Below are 21,816 nucleotides of genomic sequence, written 5' to 3' on the forward strand. Positions count from 1 at the left end.
GTGTCCATCAATGGATGAATGCATGAATAAAAAAGTGGTATATATGTGCAATGAAATATTATTCAGCCATTAAAAAGATGGAAATCCTGCCATTTGAGACAGCATGGATGGACCTTGGGGGCACTAATGCTAAGTGAAATAAGTCAATCAGAGAAAGACAGAATTGTATGATCTCACTTATATATGGCATCTAAAAAAACCAAACTCATAGAAACAGAGAACAGATTGGTAGTTGCCAGAGACAGTGGGTAAAAGATGCAAAATGGGTGAAGGTAGTCAAAGTAGAAACTTCCAGTCACAAAATAAATAAATTCTGTGGATATAATGTACAGCATGGTGACTACAGTTAACCATACTGTATTTTATATTTGAAAGTTGCTAAGAGAGTGGAATTTAAATGTTCTCATCAAAAGGAAAACAATCTGTAATTATGTGAGGTTATAGATATTAACTAAACTTACTGCGGCAATCACTTCACAATATATACACATGTCAAATCATTATGTTGTATACCTTAAACTAACACAATGCCATATTTCAATTATATCTCAATAAAACTGGAAAAAATTTTAAAAATTCAGTAAGATGACTGGGTGCATAATATATGAAAATTAAGATATGCAAATATATACATTTAATATTTTGGAACAAAAGAATTCATGGAAGTATGAAGACATACTTCATTAACATATTTTAAAAATGACCTGTGTAAAACAATATTCCTTGAAGCATTATTATAATAGGGAAACAGTTGGAAACAACCTCAAAAGTTTATCTGTATCAAATAATTAAATAAACTGAAGATAAATAACTTTTTTCTTCCAGTTTTATTGAGATATAATTGACATACAGCACTGTATAAGTTTAAGGGGTGCAGTATAATGATTTGATCTACATACGTCATAAAATGATTACCACAATAAGCTTAGTGAACATCCATGATCACATATAGATTAAAAATTTAAAAAAAAATTTTTTTTACTTGTGATGAGAACTCTTAGGATTTACTACCTTAACTTTCACATATAACACAGAACAGTGTTAATTACCTAATCATGTTGTACATTACATCCCTAGTACTTACGTATCTAACTGGAAGTTTGTATATTTTGACCATAACGATGAGGATTCTTTTTTTCTTGTCCCACATTCACATGTAAATACTTCCAGATTTCAGAATTAAGTATCCTGCTGGTTTTTGCTCTAGATCTAAATTCAGTTTATAAATAAGAAAGTAGAGAAATCGCTTTTGCTTCAAACCCAAGTCTATAATATAAATTTTAAATACACTCATACACAAGTGTGATGTTGATGTCATATAGCTATAGAAGAATTATATTCAGGGTAAAGTTATCAGGGTTTGCTTAGGGTAAATGTAAATTAGATTTCAGAGAAAAGGGGACACTTAAATTTACAAATCTGATTTGTGGATTTTACCATCAATAATGATTAATTTAAAAAATAAAAAATGTTAAAATAATTATATTTTAAAATTCAAAAGCATGATTGAAATGGGTATTTACTATAATAAGCAGAATTAATACTTCTTTTTCTTTTATCTTTTTTTTTGAATTCTATTTTATTTATTTTTTTATACAGCAGGTTCTTATTAGTCATCCATTTTATACACATCAGTGTATACATGGCAATCCCAATCACCCAATTCATCACACTACCACCCCCAACCCCCTGCAGCTTTCCCCCCTTGGTGTCCATACATTTGTTCTCTACATCTGAGTCTCAATTTCCGCCCTGCAAACCAGTTCATCTGTACCATTTTTCTAGGTTCCACACGTATGTGTTAATATACAATATTTGTTTTTCTCTTTCTGACTTACTTCACTCTGTATGACAGTCTCTGGATCCATCCACATCTCTACAAATGACCCAATTTCATTCCTTTTTATGGCTGAGTAATATTCCATTGTATATATGTACCACATCCTATTTATCCATTCATCTGTCGATGGGCATTTAGGTTGCTTTCGAGACATAGCTATTCTAAATAGTGCTGCAATGAACATTAGGGTGCACGTGTCTTTTTGAATTATGGTTTTCTCAGGGTATATGCCCTGTAGTGGGATCGCTGGGTCCTATGGTAATTCTATTTTTAGTTTTATAAGGAACCTCCATACTGTTCTCCATAGTGGCTGTATCAATTTACATTCCCACCAACAGTGGAAGAGTGTTCCCTTTTCTCCACACCCTCTCCAGCATTTATTGTTTGTAGATTTTCTGATGATGCCCATTCTAACTGACGTGAGGTGATACCTCATTGTAGTTTTGATTTGCATTTCTCTGATAATTAGTGATGTTGAGCAGCTTTTCATGTGTTTCTTGGCCATCTGTATGTCTTCTTTGGAGAAATGTCTATTTAGGTCTTCTGCCCATTTTTGGATTGGGTTGTTTGTTTTTTTAATATTGAGCTGCATGAGCTGTTTATATATTTTGGAGATTAATCCTTTGTTGATTCATTTGCAAATATTTTCTCCCATTCTGAGGGTTCTCTTTTTGTCTTGTTTATGGTTTCCTTTGCTGTGCAAAAGCATTTAAGTTTCATTAGGTCCCATTTGTTTATTTTTTTTTTATTTCCATTACTCTAGGAGGTGGATCAAAAAAGATCTTGCTGTGATTTATGTCAGAGAGTGTTCTTCCTATGTTTTCCTCTAAGAGTTTTATAGTGCCTGGTCTTATATTTAGGTCTCTAATTCATTTTCAGTTTATTTTCATGTATAGTGTTAGGGAGTGTTCTAATTTCATTCTTTTACATGTAGCTGTCCAGTTTTCCCAGCACCATTTATTGAAAAGACTGTCTTTTCTCCATTTATATCCTTGCCTCCTTTGTCATAGATTAGTTGACCATAGGTGTGTGGGTTTATCTCTGGGCTTTCTATCTTGTTCCATTGATTTATATTTCTGTTTTTGTGCCAGTACCATACTGTCTTGATTACTGTAGCTTTGTAGTATAGTCCGAAGTCAGGGAGTCTGATTCCTCCGGCTCTGTTTTCTTCCCTCAAGACTGCTTTGGCTATTTGGGGTCTTTTGTGTCTCCATACAAATTGTAAGATTTTTTGTTCTAGTTCCGTAAAAAATGCCATTGGTAATATGATAGGGATTGCATTGAATCTGTAGATTGCTTTGGGTAGTATAGTCATTTTCACAATATTGATTCTTCCAATCCAAGAACATGGTATATCTCTCCATCTGTTGGTATCATCTTTAATTTCTTTCATTATTGTCTTATAGTTTTCTGCATACAGGTCTTTTGTCTCCCAAGCCAGGTCTGTTCCTAGGTATTTTATTCTTTTTATTGCAGTGGTAAATCGGAGTGTTTCCTTAATTTGTCTTTCAGATTTTTCATCATTAGTGTACAGGAATGCAAGAGATTTCTGTGCATTAATTTTGTATCCTGCAACTTTACCAAATTCATTGATTAGCTCTAGTAGTTTTCTGGTGGCATTTTAAACTCCTCTATGTATAGTATCATGTCATCTGCAAACAGTGACAATTTTACTTTTTTTTGGTGTTGTTGTTTTGTGGTACACGGGCCTCTCACTGCCATCGCCACTCCCATTGTGCAGCACAGGCTCCAGATGCGCAGGCCCAGCGGCCATGGCTCACAGGCCCAGCCGCTCTGCGGCACGTGGGATCCTCCCGGACCAGGGCACAAACTTGCATCCCCTGCATCGGCAGGCAGACTCTCAACCACTGCGCCACCAGGGAAGCCCCTTATTTTCCAATTTGTATTCCTCTTATTTCTTTTTCTTCTCTGGTTGCCATGGCTCGGACTTCCAAAACTATGTTGAATAACAGTGGTGAGCATGGACATCCTTGTCTTGTTCCTGATCTTAGAGGAAATGCTTTCAGTTTTTCACCATTGAGAATGATGTTTGCTGTGGATTTGTCATATATGGCCTTTATTATGTTGAGATAGGTTCCCTCTATGCCCACTTTCTGGGGAGTTTTTATAATAAATAGGTGTTGAATTTTGTCAAAAGCTTTTTCTGCATCTATTGAGATGATCATATGGTTTTTCTTCTTCAATTTGTTAATATGGTATATCCCATTCATTGATTTGCGTATTTTGAAGAATCCTTGCATCACTGGGATAAATCCCAGTTGATCATGGTGTATGATCCTTTTAAAGTGTTGTTGGATTCTGTTTGCTAGGATTTTGTTGAGAATTTTTGCATCTATAGTCATCAGTGATATTGGTCTGTAATTTTCTTTTTTTGTAGTATCTTTGTCAGGTTTTGGTATCAGGGTGATGGTGGCCTCATAGAATGAGTTTGGGAGTGTTCCTTCCTCTGCAAAGTTTTGGAAGAGTTTGAAAAGGATGGGTGTTAGCTCTTCTCTAAATGTTTGATACACTTCACCTTGAAGCCATCTGGTCCTGGACTTTTGTTTGTTGGAAGATTTTAAATCACTGTTTCAATTTCATTACTTGTGATTGGTCTGTTCATATTTTCTATTTCTAGCTGGTTCAGTCTTAGAAGGTTATACCTTTCTCAGAATTTGTCCATTTCTTACAGGTTTTCCATTTTATTGGCAGAGAGTTGCTTATAGTAGTCTCTTAGGATGCTTTGTATTTCTGTGGTGTCTGTTGTAACTTCTCCTCTTTCATTTCTAATTTAATTGATTTGAGTCCTCTCCCCCTTTTCCTTGATGAGTCTGGCTAATTGTTAATCAATTTTGTCTATCTTCTCAAAGAACCAGCTTTTAGTTTTATTGACCTTTGCTATTGTTTTGTTTGTTTGTATTTCATTTATTTCTGTTCTGATCTTGATGATTTCTTTCTTTCTGCTAACTTTGGGTTTTGTTTGTTCTTCTTTCTCTAGTTCCTTTAGGTGTAACGTTAGATTGTTTATTTGAGATTTTTCTTGTTTGTTAAGGTAGGCTTGTATAGCTATAAACTTCCCTCTTAGAACTGCTTTTGCTCTATTCCATAGGTTTTGGACCGCCGTGTTTTCATTGTTATTTCTGTCTAGGTATTTTTTGATTTCCTCTTTGATTTCTTCAGTTATATCTTAGTTATTTAGTAACGTAGAGTTTAGCCTCCATGTATTTGTGTTTTTTATGTTTTTTCCCTGTAATTGATTTCTAATCTCATAGCTTTGTGGTCAGAAAAGATGCTTGATATGATTTCAGTTTTCTTATATTTACCGAGGCTTGATTTGTGACTAAGATGTGATCTATCCTGGAGAATGTTCCATGCACACTTGAGAAGAAAGCGTAATCTGCTGTTTTTGGATGGAATGTCCTATAAATATCAATTAAATCTATCTGGTCTGTTGTATCATTTAAAGCTTCTGATTCCTTATTTATTTTCATTTTAGATGATCTGTCCATTGGTGTAAGTGAGGTGTTAAAGTCCCCCACTCTTATTGTGTTACTGTCGATTTCTTCTTTTATAGCTGTTAGCAGTTGCCTTATGTATTGAGGTGCTTCTGTGTTGGGTGCATATATGTTTATAATTTTTATATGTTTTTCTTGGATTGATCCCTTGATCATTATGTAGTGTCCTTCCTTGTCTCTTGTAACATTCTTTATTTTAAAGTTTTTTTATCTGATATGAGTATTGCTACTCCAGCTTTCTTTTGATTTCAATTTACATGGAATATCATTTTCCATCCCCTCACTTTCAGTCTGTTTGTGTCCCTAGGTCTGAAGTGGGTCTCTTGTAGACAGCATATATATGGGTATTGTTTCTGTATCCATTCAGCAAGCCTTTGTCTTTTGGTTGGAGCATTTAATCCATTCGTGATTAAGGTAATTATCGATATGTATGTTCCTATGACCAGTTTCTTAATTGTTTTGGGTTTGTTTTTGTAGGTCCTTTTCTTCTCTTATGTTTCCCACTTACAGAAGTTCCTTTAGCATTTGTTGTAGAGCTGGTTTGGTGGTGCTGAATTTTCTTAGCTTTTGCTTGTCTGTAATGCTTTTGATTTCTCCATTGAGTCTGAATGAGATCCTTGCCGGGTAGAGGATTGTTGGTTGTAGGTTCTTCCCTTTCATCACTTTAAGTATATCATGCCACTCCCTTCTGGCTTGTAGAGTTTCTGCTGAGAAATGAGCTGTTAACCTTATGGGAGTTCCCTTGTATATTATTTGTCATTTTTCCCTTGCTGCTTTCAATAATTTTTCTTTGTCTTTAATTTTTGCCAATTTGATTACTGTGTGTCTCCGCATGTTTCTCCTTGTGTTTATCCTGTATGGGACTCTCTGTGCTTCCTAGACTTGGGTTGCTATTTCCTTTCCCCTGTTAGGGAAGTTTTCTACTATAATCTCTTCAAATATTTTCTCAGGTCCTTTCTCTCTTTCTTCTCCTTCTGGAACCTCTATAATGCGAATGTTGTTGCATTTAATGTTGTCCCAGGGGTCTCTTAGGCTGTCTTCATTTCTTTTCATTCTTTTTTCTTTATTCTGCTCTGCAGCAGTGAATTCCATCATTCTGTCTTCCAGTTCACTTATCCATTCTTCCGCCTCAGTTATTCTGCTATTGATGCCTTGTAGTGTATTTTTCATTTCAGTTATTGTATTGTTTATCTCTATTTTTTTGTTCTTTAATTCTTCTAGGTCTTTGTTAAACATTTCTTGCATCTTCTCCGTCTTTGCCTCCATTGTTTTTCTGAGGTCCTGGATCATCTTCACTATCATTATTCTGAATTCTTTTTCTGGAATGTTGCTTTTCTCCACTTCATTTAGTTGTTTTTCTTGGGTTTTATCTTGTTCCTTCATCTGGTACATAGCCCTCTGCCTTTTCATCTTGTCTATCTTTCTGTGAATGAGGTTTTAGTTCCAGAGGCTGCAGGATTGTAGTTCTTCGTGCTTCTGCTGTCTGCCCTCTGGTGTAGGAGGCTATCTCATTAATACTTCTTATAATCAAGACAGAGATATAAATGACAAATATGAGGAGCTTTTCAAGAAGTCAGAGAAAAGTCATAACAGTGTTGAAATAGTAAAAGCGGTCAAAATGTAGAACTAACAAAACAGTGATATTTCTAAAGCAGGTTCAGAAGTATGTACACAAGAAATTATCCAATATTAAATAGAACATTTTGTTTTTTCTTATTTGAAGCAAAGCTTGCATATACAAAGTGATACATTTACAATGCTTTAGGCAAAATAAATTAATAACCCACATTTACACATTTGTCCTTGATTTAAAATATTCTAAATTAATTCAGTCATATAAGAACTTACATATGAAGGATGTATGAATTAGATTTCTTTGGATTACCTATGAAGAGTTCCAACTAAGCTGATTTACAAAACTAAATCAGTTACTTCTATATTTCTGAGAAAAGCAGATTATTGCCGTCATTTTTTTCACCCCGGCTTTTGTGCTAGGCAATGTAAAAACATACTGAAATAGCTAATGCTATTGTTACTATCCCACTGCAGATGGTATATGATGGTAATTATAAAAAGGAAATTAAAAAAATCATAATCATCATGTTACTTGATTATTTAGCATCACAATGTAAGTACTTGAAGTGAGCACCATCATTTTTGCCTCTAGCCAGATACAGCTGGGCAGAGTCAGGAGCTTTGTATTACATTTAATATACATGGCATGTCTTCTTTACCATCTCCCATAGGCACTGTGTCTAGTTTTTACCCACTCTGCAACGCCTATACCCAGAAGCAACAGTAAGTCATGATCTATGATGCTCTGTTCTGTACAGAGATAAAAAACCAATTTGATGTAAAATTTAACATGATTAATATCAGCTAGTAATAATATCTGTATCTATCTACCCATGTATGCTGTTATTCATGCTTAAATTCCTTTTATGTTGCCCTAAAGACTTATATGATTGATTAATATTAAATTGAAAGCAAAGAAAGAAAATATAGATCTATGGGTATTGAAAAGGCACTTTAAAGTAAAAATGAATAAGAAGAACTAAAGTTTTAGAAACAGATCCTTGTATTTAATAATTTTGATTTTAAAATTTATTAGAGAACATTTTTTTTTTGAAGAAGGCCTCCTCCCCATTGGAATTATCTTACTACCTTTTATCTGAATTGATTGTATGTGTGCTCCTTCATAGGAGCACATCATATACTATGGGTTCCACATAAATGAACTGCACTTTGCTACATCTGTGATGATGGTTCGAGGATGTTTTTGATACCATTTTCATTCTAGAGAACAGTGTGCACCCAGATACTCTTTAGGCTGTTCTCTTCTTCCCCATGAGCTCCATCAGCTACATTCCTCAATTGTTTGATATAAAACTAATAGTTTTTTAGTCTTATGTAAGGACTTTGGAGACGTAGATTCAAGAAAAGTCACCACACTCTGCCCAACACACCAACCAGTCACTGCAAACCTTTGTTATTTATTTATTCTAAAGCTGTTTCTGTCTACAGAAAATGACTGTCTTCGGTTATTTTAAGAAAGGTGTACATAATTTGTCCTTCAGAAATGCTTTGCAGTAAGACAATTGCTGTATTCAAATAGAGACCAGTGTCCTTTCAAATTTTAATAGGGTATTTTTTCTTTCTTGGTAGTACCAAAGGAGTTGTGGCCATATCTGAAAATAGTGGCTGTTTAATAAATATATTTTTGCTAGAGTACAGGTTTAGTGGTTGCAATCAATGGAGTAATGGCTTCTAAATCTTGGCATGAGTTATCCCTAGAATTTAATGAAATGGACAAGATCATTCTTTTGTTCTGATTTCTACAAGAAAATATGTGGCTGGGAGATTTCTCATCTCTTTTTGTAAATTTTCTTTTTCTTTCTGAGAGAATTGATAGTTCAGTCCTTTCAGATTTTTTTTTTTTTAGTCCTTTCAGATTTTTATCAGAAAATATAGTCAGTGGAGTGTGAAGTGGACAGAAGGAAAGACGATAGAAAAAATGGTCCCAAGAGAGGTGAGTAATCAGTACAGTTTACAAGAGCTAAAGTTGCCATAGGAGTACAAAGAAGTAAGTTCACTGATAGAATTAAATAGGATATTAAGAACCAATACAGTAAACACACACACACACACACACACACATGACTGTTAGCTCTCAAAAGACAAAGGCAATTTTTCTTTTCTGTTTTTGTAACTGCTGTATCTCCAGTGCCTACAATTCCAATGTCAGATCAAGTCACTTTTTGGGCTTCCGTGTGTGCATTTGTAAAGTCATTTTCTGCTTACGTGGATTTTGAAAATAGAAATTCTAGGATTGAGACTGGGACTTCCCTTTGTTTCACGAGGCAAAAGCGAAGGCCAGTAAATAAAATAAAGAAGGCCACATTTTAATTTTTGAAGATATACATTTTTTTTCACATTTAACATCTTTGAAATCAGGATGTATCCTGGAATCAAAGATATGTCATATATGAGTTGCCAGTTTTAACAAATTGTTAGTGAAATATCAACAATAAAGTATCCTAAAATTGACAAGGTCTTAGAAGTGATGAAATATGGTTATTTGGTAGTGCATAATATTTCTTTGGTTTGCAATTTATTAATATTTTACTTCTTTTCTATGGCTGCAGAGGTAGTTGCCTGGTAATTTACTTCAGATTGAGTTTTCTGAGTTTGAAGGTGAACTCATTAGCCAAGTAAGTGCGTATCCATCTCACTCAGTGTGTGGTACTCAGAGCATCCGATGACTAAAGCCTCTCTCCAGGCTATCCAACAGATTTGAACTAGTTATTTTCTGGAAAATTATGTTGAAGACGTTTAGATTGTGTTGCCAGATTTAAAAATCTTCAACTACTTCATCTACTTCAGTATGGCAGGATTAAGTTTATTTAAAGATCACCTTTATATCTTTGTGTGTCCTTTACTTATTATTCTCTTATTTTAAACTTATTGAGATTCCAAATATGTCTTGATTAGAATCAAGGGTAAAGGAAAGGTAAGGAAGGTAACAGGTTAAAGGGCAAGGAAGGATGACTGATTTGAAGGATTAGATGTGAAGGAGGCACTAAACATCTGAAAGCCAAAGAAAGGGTTTAGGATGGTGTTAATCATGTATACATGTTAGGAAGTTGTGCATTTGATGAAAATTTTCTGAGAGATGACATTATTTCAGACATAGTTTTTAATATTTCCTCCTTTGGGTATAAATACATTCACATTTTATAGAAAATTTATACATTTATAATACAAGTTAATTAAATAACATACAATTTGCAGTCAGCCAATTGTCTCCATTGTTCTGTTTTTAGTAGAGTTGCCCTTTCTGTTAGTTTGGAAATCACATTTTATTTTTCTCTATGTTGATAGAAAATTATCAGAACTTGCAGGGCAATTTGATTTTTTTCTAAAGCAGTTACAATTCACTTAAACATTCAGTTTGAGTCTTAACTGTATACAATTTGCATCCTATGCTTAGTTTTTCCTCTTTTGTTAAAATACATCATACTTTTTCCATGATAGATGCCCCCAAAGTTTTTTTCTTGGCTTGAACTTGAATTCTTTCTCTGTATTATTGCAGCCACTGCTTTTTTGTTGAAAAATAGCTTATATTTTATTATTTACTCTTATTTAATGATATGGCCCTCTATCATGATAAATCATGTGTATTTCCATTATTATCATGTTTTCCATGGCCCGATTTTCCACCTGTAATCTAAAAGAATTGGTGATGGGTAGGAAGCCTATGAATAGTTTGAGCCAGAGAAGAGAGTGTTTGGCTCTCCAAGTAATTTAAAAGATGAGAAAAAACCCATTTATTTCTATTTTTCTTCTGGCTTTTGTCCAAAGTAAAGGGTGGAATAATATGTGAAAAGAAATGGAGAGAAGAGACATTATGGAATGTTTGTGCAGTCAGAGGTACTTCAGACATAAGAGAACTCCTCATATCTACTGAATTCTTGCAACATGATACTAAGTGCTATGTATCTCATTAATATTCTCTATACTAAATACTTTATTTCTTACTTAATCTTCAAAACAACTTTATATGCTCAGTGTTAATATCATGCTAACTTTTAGAGTTTAGACAAATGGAGATGAGAACTTAACTTTCCCAAGTTTATATAACTATTGTTAGAGCAAGGATTTGAAATGAGGTTTATTTTACTTCCATGTTCATCCTTTGTATTATTTCTATATAATGTTATCTATCAGAACTGAAGTTACTCAGAATTTAAACATGGAAGTGGCATTATTGGATTTTCAGTATCACCCTGGTAGCAGTATAGAGACAGATTTGATGCGAGGCAATAACAAAGGAAAAAAATCTTGAAAGCCAGTAAGAAAGTTAAAAGGCATGTATTAGAGTAGTAGTAATAATAATATTAATAATATTTGTAAGTACTAAAAAATGTTACAGACACTACTTTAGGTAATAGTATTTGTAAATAACAAAAGCCTTGATAATTTAGACAATCCTCTGCTGAGGATAACTGAAAGTTGGATTAAACAAACGAACAAACAAATTCTACTTAAAAAGGCATCAGAGAACTAATGAAGAAATACCAGCTCAGAATTCAAGGAGAAGAGAAAAGGAAACCAATACTGGCAAATCCTGGCATTTGGGACCACATCCCTTTGAGGTGTTGATAATTTTGTGGTAGTTGATGAAAAGCTGAGTTTTGCTTTTGAGAGTCTCACAGAGCTGGCGTAATAGGGTTTGGAACCCAAGTCTACCAAAATCAGTGGCCTTGTGAATACCCATTACTTTTAGTTGGGACCTGAAAAACTATACCTTTGAAGAAAAGGTGAACCAGAAGTAGATAGACCTTTGCAGGAACTGCAGCTCAACTTGGAGTCATTTTAATATTTGGAATTGAATTGAGGTGAACTCAGATTGCCAGTCTGTCCAAGTACCTAACAAAAGCAGCATAATTCCTCTCTGGAGAAAGGTGAGATTCTAGGCCTCGAGTAATTTCTACAACAGTTTTACAAATATAATGTCTGACATAAAAAAGGAAGCAGGCACAAGACATCATCAATGACACAGCAAAAAGCAGACAATAGAAACAGATTTACAAAGTACCCTAGATCATAAATGTGCAGACTTTAAAATAACTCAGCTTTCTTTCAAGGGTAGAAAAGAAATGATTGAAAATTTTGGAGAGAATTGTAAACTACTTTTAAAATTGAAAACTTTACAATTGAAAACTACAGTATCATTAATTAATATATTAAAGGATGGTTTCTAAGAGGAGATGCAATGCAAATGAAGAAGGAATTCAGAAATGGGAATATAAATCAGAAGAAAAAAGTATAAAAGAGATCACATATAATGACGTAGTGAGAAAAACGTAAACTTTGCTGGTGGAATTGCAGAAAGGAGAGAAAAATCAGACACATGCACTATTTGAAGAAATGATTGCTGATATGTATCAAAATTTTTAGAAGACATCATGCAGTAGATCTAAGAAGTCTCATAAACTCCAAGTAAATTAATTGAGACAAACCAAATTAATAGTATATATTTTTCAGCAGTGCATTTTGATGTGTATTTTAGGAATAGCTTAGAGGGAACATCAGAAAGTAATATTTTTCCAAGGTCATATTCTGTAGTTGCCTTACTGACATTTCACTGTGGCAGTGGTCGGTGTTTAGCTCATATGCATCTCATGGTTTAAACCTGTAGTCACTTTAGCCAAGCTAAGCAGAAGAAACTTGGGGATATTGAATGTTCATTCATTTGTATCTTATAGCAGACCTGAGATTGTATTCTGAGAAGAAGCCCATTACTGTCAGCATATATTCCCTTGGTTTAACTCAAAATGGCTTTTTATGAAGGATTGTGGCTAGTTTGTAATCTTGCTCTCTTAGAGATTCACAATATTTCTTTTGACTTTTTTTTTTCTTGAAGGGGAGTAGGATTTGGCAGAATTTTCTGAGTTGATTAGAGTGTTGGAGAAAGAGACAAAAAGCTTGAGACCTGTTTGAGACCTGATGAGCCAATAACCAAATGAAGATACACTCAAAGTTATTGTGGGCTTCCTCAAGGAAAGAGCTTGCTCTAGTAACTGACATACAAACAAACAAAAAATTTCAAAGAATTATGGCCTAAGATGTGAAGAGACCTTCCACCCAGTAGGAGATGTTTGAGGTAAAGGTGTGAATGACATATCAAGCAATGAAGCCTTATACTGTCATCAGTCAAGATTCTATAATACATTGATGAGACTTGCAATACAGGGAAACTTGGAAGTGATTCATGTGAGTTATACAAATATAAATCTTTTAATATTTTTCTTTATTTTCTTAAGTATAAAAAAATCAACCCATGCACACATCTTGTATTTCCTAGAAATATTTGATTTCTCCTTCTCACATTTACTGTGGTCGGGAGAACAGCATTTTTCAAAAATGAAAAGTTCAAGAGGCATATTTAATGAAGGGAACTATAGTTCAATTAAGTGCAACACACAGAAAAGACTGCTTAATAGAAATAAATGAAGCAGGATTCCATTTGCACTTCAGACATTGGTAGGAAGCATTATTTTCTGAATTGATTTTATTGAAAACTGCCAGGAGCAATTTTTCAGTGAAGTATTTTATTCTGATGCCATTTACTCCTTGCTGTACTTTCCCCAAACCTTAATAGTATCAGACATATATCCCCTGACCTAAGGTTGTTTTTCTTAGGTATTTGAATATTAATATCTCTTTAACTGTATTTAACAATATGTAGTTACCTGAAAGTAAAATGAGGTTGATGTATACTTAAACTTTGTAAACAATCTACACTAGCTTTATTAGGAGAAAATAAACTATTGCTTGCATCAGTTTTGAAAAATTGCGTGAAATTGCAAGAGCCAATAAACAATGTACTCTGTCTTATTCTTGAAAACAAATTATTTGAGTATTCTGTGAATAGGTAAAAGGCCCTTTTCAAAAGTAATCTTCCAAAATAACACCTGCTTTTTCTTCTATTACTTAAGATGAGTTACTTTAGAATTTTTCCAGGTAGACATGTTCCCTGTGGTCTGCACGAAAGACACCAGAACATCTTGGGGAATAAAGTAAAAAGCACGATTAAGTTGTGAGACAAAGGCTCATTAAAGAACTCATTTGAAGAAATGGCATCTCTACTCTATTACACTCAAATTGCTTCTAGGCACTAAATAAGCTCCCTCTGTAATCAGTCATGTTGATTTTGTGAACATTTATCTTTAGTTCTTTAGTGCAATTAGAGAAAGTAGGAAGGCTCCCCTAGTAAGATGAAAACATGAAAAATCTCCACTCTTTTCCCTTTTCATAAATTAGAATGTATTTAAGTGAAATAGGACAAACAGGATCTCTTACCATGTTCAATATTAATTATCTTCAGCTTTGCTTCTCAAAGGAAAAGTCTGAGTGATATAAAATTTTGATGCCACATGCAAATTCTGAGAATGTTAGACCTGTCAGTCTTTATGTCAGTATCACCTTAAAAATTGTCCTCTTTACGATCTTGTCTATTTATCAAATTAATTCTACCTTAGAGATATGAAAAAAGGTTAAAAAACATGTAGGGCCTTCATAAAAATAAGGAAAATATTTATTGAGCAATTTACTTACTCTGAAGGGCTGGGCATGTAAACAGAAGAATGTTTATATTGGCAAGTGACCGGCTTTTCTTTGGTGGTACTTAATTATGGAGTGAAGTATTTAAAGATGAATTTTTAACAACAATTATACTCCTTTTGAATGGGAAATAAAGGAATGTAGTCATTGTTCTGTGAGAAGATGACAAAACAAATTATAAATTCAGTAATATTAACATCATTTTGCCAAAAAAAACAACCCATTGTACTTTATTTTAGCTTACAAAGATAAGTTCACTTGAAATGGAAAACTATTTGTCCCACTTATGAAACTTGATATTTGGCTTCAAGGAGAAACATAACAAGCAATTAATATTGTGAAAGCACATGGAAATGTATAATGATATAGTCAGGGTATTTAGTTTCTGCCAGGTCGAATTATGTCACCACATAACAATACAGTAGAATCCACCTTACAGGTGGTAATAAGAAATATTCAAGTTCTGTTATTTTATGGTTTTTTCCTATACAAATTATTTTAAATTATGAGTGGATTATTTCCCTTGAAATTTCCCCTTTTGTGCGAAGCATTTGAGGAGCTTGGGACTAGCAAATGCAAACTATTATATATAGACTAGATAAACAACAAAGTCCTATTGTACAGCATAGGGAACTATGTTCAGTATCCTGTAATAAACCGTAATGGAAAAGGAAAAAAAAGAAACAAAGTCCCAAATTCACCCCTAATTCAGTTATAATATTTTGGATAACTCTCCTAAAACATAGTATAGGGTCTTTGCACTTGGAATCAACTATAAATTCATGGATCTCTTCCAATTCTCAGATTATGATATTGTGAGTTGGCAATTCAGGGAATACACTTGGAATGCTCTTGAATTTAAATCTTTATAAGTATGATTTGGAGTTCTAGTAGACAATTGACCTTTAAATAACTTACTGCAATTTTTTTCAATAAATATGTACTACCATACTACATGATCCTTGGTTGAATCTGCAGATGCAGAACCGTGGATATGGAGAACCAACTATAAACTTGTACTCAGATTTTCAGCTGTGACTGGGTGGAGGGGGCTGGTGTTTCTAACCCCAGCATTGTCCAAGGGTCAACTGTATATAAAAATACAATTGATTTCTGTATACTGATCTTATATATTAACATCTTACTGAAGTAGTGTATGACCTCTAAGGGGTTTTTGTTTTTTGTTCTCTAGGATTTTCTATATACAACATCATCTTATCTGTGGGTAGAGATAGTTTTACTTCTTTCCTTCCAATAGAATGTCTTTTTTTCATTTTCTTGGCTAATTGGCTTGGCTAGAACCTCCAGTGCAAGGTTGAATAGAGATGGCAGGAGGAGAATCCTAGTCTTTCTCCTGATATTTTTTATCATGAAAGGGTGTGTTGACTTTTTCAAATGCTTTTTCTGCATGTATTGAAATGGTCATGTGATATTGTCTTCTATTCTATTAATATTATATATAACATTGAGTTATTTCCATATATTCAAGCAGTCATTCATTCCCAGAATAACTCCCACTTGGTCATGTTGTATAATTCTTTTTTACATGTTGCTGGACATGGTCTTCGAGTATCTGTTGAGAATTTTGCTTTCATATTAATAAGGTATATTGGTCTTTAGTTTTTTATTTTTACAGATTTGTGTCTGGTTTTGGAATCAGTAATGTATTTCTGATAGGATGAGTGGGGAAGTATTTCCTCCTTTTCTATATTTTGGAAGACTTAGTGAAGTGTCGGCATTAACTAGTTTTTAAACTTTTGGTAGTATTCACCGTTGAAGCCATTTGTTCCATTTGGATGTCCTTTGTGGAAAGTTTTTTTTAGTAACTCAATCTCTTTACTTGTTACAGGTCTATTCAGATTTTCTATTTTTTCTTTAGTCATTTTTAGTAGTTTCCATGTTTTAGGAATTTATCCACTTCATCTAGGTTTTCTAATTTGTTGGCACACCATTGTTCATGGTGCTTCCTTATTATCCTTTGTATTTCTGTAAGATTAGAATTAATACTCCCTCTTTCATTCCTGGTTTCAGTGTTTTGAATCTTCTCTCCTTTTCCTCTTAGGTCTAACTAAACTTGTTGATCTTTTCAGAGAACCTACTTTTAGTTTTGTTGATTTTGTCTATTCTTCTATATACTTTTTCATTTGCCTCCAGTCTAATCTTTATTGTTCTGCTCACTTTGGCTTTAATTTACTCTTCATGTTTCTAGTTTATTAAGGTAGAAGTTTAGGTTATTAATTTGATATCTTTCTTATCTTTAATTCAGCTGTTTACATCTATAAGTTTTTCTCTATGCACTGCCTAACTTGCATTCCATAAATTTGGTATCTTTGTGTTCATTTTTATTCATCTCAAAGTATTTTCTCATTTCCCTTGTGATTTATTCTTTGACCTATGGATTATTTGGGATCATGTTGCTTAATATTCACATATGTGTGAATGTCCCAGAATTCAATCTTCACTGATTTCCAGTTTAATTTCATTATGATCAGAAGCTGTACTGTGTATATTTTAATGCTTTTAAATTTATTGAGACTTGTTTTATGGCCTAACATATGGTCTATTCTGTTCCATGTTCACTTGCAAAGAATGTGTATTTGGCTGTTGGTTGAAATAGCATATGGATGTCTATTAAGGCTAGTTGGTCTAATTATAATGTTGCTCAAGCCTTCTATTTCCTTGTTGATCTTCTCCCTTGTTGTTATATGCATTATTGAAAGTAGGGTATTGAAGTCTCCAACTATTATTGTGGTCATCTATTTATTCCTTCAGTTTTGTCAGTTTCTGCTTCAAGTATTTTGGAGCTCTGTTTTAAGGTGCACATATATGTTTATAATTGTATATCTTCTTGAGGGATTGACCTTTCTATCAATATATAATATCATTTGTCTTTATAACACCTTTGACTTAAAGTGTTCTATTTATGATATTAGTATATCAAATCTAGCTGCTTTTGTTTACTGTTTGCAGAGTATATCTTTTTTCCATTCCTTTACTTTCAGGATATTTGTGTCTTTGATTAAAGTGTGTCTCTGTAGACAGCATAGAGTATCATGATGCTTATTCTATCCATTTTTCCAATCTCAGTGTTTTGATTAGAATTTTTTACCCTTTAATGTAATTATTGATAGGTAGGATTTACATTGACCACTTTGCTATTTGTTTTCTATATCTTTTATGTCTTTTTTGTCATTCTGTTCTCCCACTAATTCCTTCTTTTGTGTTAAATACATATTTTAGTTTACCATATTAATTCCCTTATCATACATTTTTAGTTATTTCTGAGATATACATTTTAAAGTAATAACTAGAATTAAGACTTTTAACATTATACAAGAACATATAAGATTTTTAGAAATTTCATGTAATGTCTGAAACATTTATATTAACATATTTCCATACAAATAACCCAATGAAAGTTTAGTCTTAGTTGTTTTCTTTGTTTGTTTTTTTATACTTCATGTTCTTATTAGTCATCAATTTTACACACATCAGTGTACACATGTCAATCCCAATCACCCAATTCAGCACACCACCATCCCCACCCCACCACAGTTTTCCCCCCTTGGTGTCCATATGTCTGTTCTCTACATCTGTGTCTCAACTTCTGCCCTGCAAACTGGCTCATCTGTACCATTTTTCTAGGTTCCACATACATGCGTTAATATATGATATTTGTTTTTCTCTTTCTGACTTGCTTCACTCTGTATGACAGTCTCTAGATCCATCCACGTCTCTACAAATGACCCAATTTCATTCCTTTTTATGGCTGAGTAATATTCCATTGTATATATGTACCACAACTTCTTTATCCATTCATCTGTCGATGGGCATTTAGGTTGCTTTCATGACCTGGCTATTGTAAATAGTGCTGCAAGGAACATTGGGGTGCATGTGTCTTTTTGAATTATGGTTTTCTCAGGGTATATGCCCTGTAGTGGGACTGCTGGATCATATGGTAAATCTATTTTTAGTTTTTTAAGGAACCTCCATACTGTTCTCCATAGTGGCTTTATCAATTTCCATCCCCACCAACAGTGCAAGAGGGTTCCCTTTTCTCCGCACCCTCTTCAGCTTTTGTGGTTTGTAGATTTTCTGATGATGCCCATTCTAACTGGTGTGAGGTGATATCTCATTGTAGTTTTGATTTGCATTTCTCTAATAATTAGTGATGTTGAGCAGCTTTTCATGTGTTTCTTGGCCATCTGTATGTCTTCTTTGGAGAAATGTCTATTTAGGTCTTCTGCCCATTTTTGGGTTGGGTTGTTTGTTTTCTTAATATTGAGCTGCATGAGCTTTATATATATTTTGGAGATTAATCCTTTGTCCACTGATTCATTTGCAAATATTTTCTCCCATTCTGAGGGTTCTCTTTTTGTCTTGTTTATGGTTTCCTTTGCTGTGCAAAAGCTTTGAAGTTTCATTAGGTCCCATTTGTTTATTTTTGGTTTTATTTCCATTACTGTAGGAGGTGGATCAAAAAAGATCTTGCTTTGATTTATGTCAAAGAGTGTTCTTCCTATGTTTTCCTCTAAGAGTTTTATAGTGTCTGGTCTTACATTTAGGTCTCAAATCCATTTTGAGTTTATTTTCGTGTATAGTGTTAGGGAGTGTTCTAATTTCATTCTTTTACATGTAGCTGTCCAGTTTTCCCAGCACCACTTACTGAAGAGACTGTCTCTTCTCCATTGTATATCTTTGCCTCCTTTGTCATAGATTAGTTGACCATAGGTGTGTGGATTTATCTCTGGGCTTTCTATCTTGTTTCATTGATCTATGTTTCTGTTTTTGTGTCAGTACCATACTGTCTTGATTACTGTAGCTTTGTAGTATAGTCTGAAGTCAGGGAGTCTGATTCCTCCAGCTCTGTTTTTTTCCCTCAGTATTGCTTTGGCTATTTGGGGTCTTTTGTGTTTCCATACAAATTTTAAGATTTTTTGTTCTAGTTCCGTAAGAAATGCCATTGGTAATATGATAGGGATTGCATTGAATCTGTAGATTGCTTTGGGTAGTATAGTCATTTTCACAATATTGATTCTTCCAATCCAAGAACATGGTATATCTCTCCATCTGTTGGTATCATCTTTAATTTCTTTCATCAGTGTCTTATAGTTTTCTGCATACAGGTCCTTTGTCTCCCAAGACAGGTTTATTCCTAGGTATTTTATTCTTTTTGTTGCAATGGTAAATGGCAGTGTTTCCTTAATTTCTCTTTCATATTTTTCATAATTAGTGTATAGGAATGCAAGAGATTTCTGTGTATAATTTTGTATCCTGCAACTTAACCAAATTCATTGATTAGCTCTAGTAGCTTTCTGGTGGCATTTTTAGGATTCTCTATGTATAGTATCATGTCATCTGCAAACAGTGACAGTTTTACTTCGTCTTCTCCAATTTGTATTCCTTTTATTTCTTTTTCTTCTCTGATTGCCATGGCTAGGACTTCCAAAACTTTGTTGAATAATAGTGGTGAGAGTGGACATCTTGTCTTGTTCCTGATCTTAGAGGAAATGCTCTCAGTTTTTCACCATTGAGAATGATGTTTGCTGTGGGTTTGTCATATATGGCCTTTATTATGTTGAGGTAGGTTCCCTCTATGCCCACTTTCTAGAGAGTTTTTATCATAAATGGGTGTTGAATTTTGTCAGAAGCTTTTTCTGCATCTATTGAGATGATCATATGGTTTTTCTTCTTCAATTTGTTAATATGGTGTATCACATTCATTGATTTGCGTATTTTGTAGAATCCTTGCATCCCTGGGATAAATCCCACTTGACCGTGGTGTATGATCCTTTTAATGTGTTGTTGAATGCTGTTTGCTAACATTTTGTTGAGAATTTTCTATATTCATCAATGATATTGGTCTGTAATTTTCTTTTTTTGTAGTATCTTTGTCAGGTTTTGGTATCAGGGTGATGGTGGCCTCATAGAATGAGTTTGGGAGTGTTCCTTCCTCTGCAATTTTTTGGAAGAGTTTGAGAAGGATGGGTGTTAGTGATTCTCTAAATGTTTGATAGAATTCCACTGTGAAGCCATCTGGTCCTGGACTTTTGTTTGTTTGAAGATTTTAAATCAGAGTTTCAATTTCATTACTTGTGATTGGTCTGTTCATATTTTCTGTTTCTTCCTGGTTCAGTCTTGGAATGTTATTCCTTTCTAAGAATTTGTCCATTTCTTCCAGGTTGTCCATTTTATTGGCATAGAGTTGCTTGTGGTAGTCTCTTAGGATGCTTTATATTTCTGCGGTGTCTGTTGTAACTTCCCCTTTTTCATTTCTAATCTTATTGATTTGAGTCCGCTCTCTCTTTTTCCTTTTTTTTTTTTTTCCGGTACGTTGGCCTCTCACTGTTGTGGTCTTTCCCATTGTGGAGTACAGGCTCTGGACGCACAGGCTTCTGATGCACAGGCTCAGTGGCCATGGCTCACGGGCCCAGCCGCTCCGTGGCATGTGGGTTCTTCCTGGACCGGGGCACGAACCCATGTCCCCTGCATCAGCAGGCAGACTCTCAACCACTGCGCCACCAGGGAAGCCCTCTCCCTCTTTTTCTTGATGAATCTGGCTAATGGTTTATTAATTTTGTTTATCTTCTCAAAGAACCAGCCTTTAGTTTTATTGATCTTTGCTATTGTTTTCTTTGTTTGTATTTCATTTATTTCTGTTCTGATCTTTATGATTTCTTTCCTTCTGCTAACTTTTGGTTTTGTGTGTTCTTCTTTCTCTAGTTCCTTTAGGTGTAAGGTTAGATTGTTTACTTGAGATTTTTGTTTCTTGAGGTAGGCTTGTATAGCTATAATCTTCTCTCATAGAACTGCTTTTGCTGCCTCCCATAGGTTTTGGATCGTCGTGTTTTCATTGTCATTTGTGTCTAGGAATTTTTTGATTTCCTTTTTGATTCTTTCAGTGACCTCTTGGTTATTTAGTAACGTATTTAGCCTCCATGTGTTTGTGTTTTTTACGCTTTTTTTCCCTGTCATTCATTTCTAATCTCATAGCGTTGTGGTCCGAAAAGATGCTTGATATGATTTCAATTTTCTTAAATTTTCTGAGGCCTGATTTGTGACCCAAGATGTGATATATACTGGAGATTTTTCCGTGTGCACTTGAGAAGAGACTGTAACCTGCTGTTTTAGGATGGAATGTCCTATAAATATCAGTTAAATCTATCTGGTCTATTCTGTCATTTAAAGCTTCTGTTTCCTTATTTATTTTCATTTTGGATGATCTGTCCATTGGTGTAAGTGAGGTGTTAAAGTCCCCCACTATTACTGTGTTACTGTCGATTTCCTCTTTTATAGCTGTTAGCAGTTGCCTTATGTATTGAGGTGCTCCTACGT

The 21,816-nt window shown here is 34.1% G+C and overlaps 1 long non-coding RNA gene across 1 annotated transcript in view; it reads left to right on the plus strand.

Moving 5' to 3' along the window:
* LOC149744434 (uncharacterized) overlaps positions 1–21,816 on the plus strand; it is a 224,159-nt gene that overhangs the window by 35,048 nt on the left and 167,295 nt on the right. Inside the window, exon 2 of the long non-coding RNA XR_016391155.1 lies at positions 1–21,816. This exon is cut by the window's left edge and continues 21,122 nt beyond it; it is cut by the window's right edge and continues 29,510 nt beyond it. This is a non-coding gene — a long non-coding RNA (uncharacterized LOC149744434).

This window comes from Delphinapterus leucas, chromosome 21 (genome assembly GCF_059928025.1).
Source record: "Delphinapterus leucas isolate spDelLeu-1000000601 "Yukka" chromosome 21, BTC_Dleu_Yukka2, whole genome shotgun sequence".
Taxonomy (NCBI): Eukaryota; Metazoa; Chordata; class Mammalia; order Artiodactyla; family Monodontidae; genus Delphinapterus; species Delphinapterus leucas.